The following is a 4,657-nucleotide window of genomic DNA, read 5'->3' on the forward strand; positions in this document are numbered from 1 at the left end:
CTCAACTTGTGAGCAGTTCCATGCACCACTACCCGTATCTCTTAGCTTAGTTCTAGCCATGTGCGTTCAAAGCTCAACGTTAAGCTGTGTCCTGCACCACAATCGTTATATAATAAGCTTATCTCTAAGCTTTTTGCGTTCAATGCTCAACGTTAAGCTATCCCTTCGCTTAGAACCTCGCTCTACATTTTGCCTTTGGACTTCTCGAAGCTCAACTTGTGAGCAGTTCCATGCACCACTATAGGTATCTCTTAGCTTAGTTCTAGCCATGTGCGTTCAAAGCTCAACGTTAAGCGGCCTCATGCACCACAACCCTTGTATCTTAAGCTTATCTCTAAGCTTTTTTGCGTTCAATGCTCAACGTTAAGCTATCCCTTCGCTTAGAACCTCGCTCTATATTCAACTTTCAGATACCTCAAAGCTCAACTTATGTGGTCTGCTATTGCTCTTGAACGGGTACAATATCTGACAGAGGGGGGTTTTTGGCCCAAATTATGCATTATTAGTTTAACCTCCGTCGCAGAACCACATTTGACCAGGTCGAGAAAAAAATTTTTTCGTGACGACCTGGTCCCCCATAGTAGGGAATGAACATGACATCTTAACCATATTTGACCATTTTCAAATTTCTCGTCGCGGAATGATGACTTTACTAGTAAAATTTGTTCCGGGTAGGGACCTCCCATACAAAATTTTCATCGCTCCAAAAGTGATTTCGTTTCACTTTTCAACATTTACAAGGTCCATAAATCATGTTTTGAGACGATATGGAAAAAAAAATTTTTTGCCCGTCTCGACCAACTCGACCGATGGTGACCACAGTAGGGTGCTCCATACAAATTTTCCTTATGTGGAATTTTCAGTGTAAAATAAGGTTTCTCCAATCGATCGCGGGTTTCACTTTTCATCATTTGCTAGGTCTAACTATGATGTTTTGAGTGGTCCCGCAAAAATTTTTTCTCTTGGCCAGTCGACCCTTTCGTCCATGTCGGTGTGTTCTGCAGTAGGGTGCTCCATACAAATTTTGCTTATGTGGAATTTTTCAGTGTAAAATAAGGTTTCTCCAATCGATCGCGGGTTTCACTTTTCATCATTTGCTAGGTCTAACTATGATGTTTTGAGTGGTCCCGCAAAAATTTTTTCTTGGACCGGGCCTTCCTTCCCGGCCCTGTCGGTGTGCTCTGCAGTAGGGTGCTCCATACAAATTTTCCTTATGTGGAATTTTTCAGTGTAAAATAAGGTTTCTCCAATCGATCGCGGGTTTCACTTTTCATCATTTGCTAGGTCTAACTATGATGTTTTGAGTGGTCCCGCAAAAATTTTTTCTTGGACCGGGCCTTCCTTCCCGGCCCTGTCGGTGTGCTCTGCAGTAGGGTGCTCCATACAAATTTTCCTTATGTGGAATTTTTCAGTGTAAAATAAGGTTTCTCCAATCGATCGCGGGTTTCACTTTTCATCATTTGCTAGGTCTAACTATGATGTTTTGAGTGGTCCCGCAAAAATTTTTTCTTGGACCGGGCCTTCCTTCCCGGCCCTGTCGGTGTGCTCTGCAGTAGGGTGCTCCATACAAATTTTCCTTATGTGGAATTTTTCAGTGTAAAATAAGGTTTCTCCAATCGATCGCGGGTTTCACTTTTCATCATTTGCTAGGTCTAACTATGATGTTTTGAGTGGTCCCGCAAAAATTTTTTCTCTTGGCCAGTCGACCCTTTCGTCCATGTCGGTGTGTTCTGCAGTAGGGTGCTCCAACCAAGTTTTCCTAATGAAAGTTTTTCGTGGTTTCGTGTGAGTTAAAAACTCCGGAACTTGGCTTATTTTCACCATAATTTCCACATATGGTGACCAACTCAATAAACGTTTTGTGCGTATCCTATGGACAGTTTTTCGCGTTCAACTTGGTGAACTAGGGTTGTTTTCCCGAAGGGTAGAAAAATCTGGACTTAGCCAAATTTTGAAATCTCCAACCAATCTTGGCCTGTTAGATTATCTTGGTTGGGTTGCTATGGGCTGCTACGGCCTACTTGATAGGCAATGTTTCAACTCTTGGAAGCTTTCGTGGTTGTTTAGAACTGTCCATGGCCTTCTTGATAGAAATGGCTTATGGTGGCCATGGACTTAGCAACATTTTGAGATCCAATCTTGGCCTGTTAGAGTATCTTGGTTGGTTTGCTATGGGCTGGTACGGCCTACTTGATAGGCAATGTTTCAACTCTTGGAAGCTTTCGTGGTTGCTAAGCACTGTCCATGGCCTTCTTGATAGAAATGGCTTATGGTGGCCATGGACTTAGCAACATTTTGAGATCCAATCTTGGCCTGTTAGAGTATCTTGGTTGGTTTGCTATGGGCTGGTACGGCCTACTTGATAGGCAATGTTTCAACTCTTGGAAGCTTTCGTGGTTGCTAAGCACTGTCCATGGCCTTCTTGATAGAAATGGCTTATGGTGGCCATGGACTTAGCCAAATTTTGAAGTCTCCAACCAATCTTGGCCTGTTAGAGTATCTTGGTTGGGTTGCTATGGGCTGCTACGGCCTACTTGATAGGCAATGTTTCAACTCTTGGAAGCTTTCGTGGTTGCTAAGCACTGTTCGTGGCCTTCTTGATAGAAATGGCTTATGGTGGCCATGGACTTAGCCAAATTTTGAATTCTCCAACCAATCTTGGCCTGTTAGAGTATCTTGGTTGGGTTGCTATGGGCTGCTACGGCCTACTTGATAGGCAATGTTTCAACTCTTGGAAGCTTTCGTGGTTGCTAAGCACTGTCCATGGCCTTCTTGATAGAAATGGCTTATGGTGGCCATGGACTTAGCAAAATTTTGAATTCTCCAACCAATCTTGGCCTGTTAGAGTATCTTGGTTGGGTTGCTATGGGCTGCTACGGCCTACTTGATAGGCAATGTTTCAACTCTTGGAAGCTTTCGTGGTTGCTAAGCACTGTTCGTGGCCTTCTTGATAGAAATGGCTTATGGTGGCCATGGACTTAGCAAAATTTTGAATTCTCCAACCAATCTTGGCCTGTTAGAGTATCTTGGTTGGGTTGCTATGGGCTGGTACGGCCTACTTGATAGGCAATGTTTCAACTCTTGGAAGCTTTCGTGGTTGCTAAGCACTGTCCATGGCCTTCTTGATAGAAATGGCTTATGGTGGCCATGGACTTAGCCAAATTTTGAAGTCTCCAACCAATCTTGGCCTGTTAGAGTATCTTGGTTGGGTTGCTATGGGCTGCTACGGCCTACTTGATAGGCAATGTTTCAACTCTTGGAAGCTTTCGTGGTTGCTAAGCACTGTCCATGGCCTTCTTGATAGAAATGGCTTATGGTGGCCATGGACTTAGCAACATTTTGAGATCCAATCTTGGCCTGTTAGAGTATCTTGGTTGGTTTGCTATGGGCTGGTACGGCCTACTTGATAGGCAATGTTTCAACTCTTGGAAGCTTTCGTGGTTGCTAAGCACTGTCCATGGCCTTCTTGATAGAAATGGCTTATGGTGGCCATGGACTTAGCAACATTTTGAGATCCAATCTTGGCCTGTTAGAGTATCTTGGTTGGTTTGCTATGGGCTGGTACGGCCTACTTGATAGGCAATGTTTCAACTCTTGGAAGCTTTCGTGGTTGCTAAGCACTGTCCATGGCCTTCTTGATAGAAATGGCTTATGGTGGCCATGGACTTAGCCAAATTTTGAAGTCTCCAACCAATCTTGGCCTGTTAGAGTATCTTGGTTGGGTTGCTATGGGCTGCTACGGCCTACTTGATAGGCAATGTTTCAACTCTTGGAAGCTTTCGTGGTTGCTAAGCACTGTTCGTGGCCTTCTTGATAGAAATGGCTTATGGTGGCCATGGACTTAGCCAAATTTTGAATTCTCCAACCAATCTTGGCCTGTTAGAGTATCTTGGTTGGGTTGCTATGGGCTGCTACGGCCTACTTGATAGGCAATGTTTCAACTCTTGGAAGCTTTCGTGGTTGCTAAGCACTGTCCATGGCCTTCTTGATAGAAATGGCTTATGGTGGCCATGGACTTAGCCAAATTTTGAAGTCTCCAACCAATCTTGGCCTGTTAGAGTATCTTGGTTGGGTTGCTATGGGCTGCTACGGCCTACTTGATAGGCAATGTTTCAACTCTTGGAAGCTTTCGTGGTTGCTAAGCACTGTCCATGGCCTTCTTGATAGAAATGGCTTATGGTGGCCATGGACTTAGCCAAATTTTGAAGTCTCCAACCAATCTTGGCCTGTTAGATTATCTTGGTTGGTTTGCTATGGGCTGGTACGGCCTACTTGATAGGCAATGTTTCAACTCTTGGAAGCTTTCGTGGTTGCTTAGGATAAAAACCCCGACGAGAAAGGTTTCCCGGACTTATAAAAATAACCGATTAGCCCCAAGGACACATCTTCCTTGAAAGGCTAATCATGCACCACACACCACACCACCCATAGGCTTGCAAGCAGCACTCTTGTCGAGTGCAGCAAGCCTATGCTCACATCAACTACCGTACACGTACCACCATAGGCTTGCAAGCAGCACTCTTGTCGAGTGCAGCAAGCCTATGCTCATCAACTACCATACGTACCACCACAGCCTTGCAAGCAGCACTCTTGTCGAGTGCAGCAAGCCTATACTCCACGAACTAACCACTTCACCACCAAGCATGGGTCGCCTGAG

This window comes from Anopheles marshallii, assembly GCF_943734725.1.
Source record: "Anopheles marshallii chromosome X unlocalized genomic scaffold, idAnoMarsDA_429_01 X_unloc_55, whole genome shotgun sequence".
NCBI classification, from domain to species: Eukaryota; Metazoa; Arthropoda; class Insecta; order Diptera; family Culicidae; genus Anopheles; species Anopheles marshallii.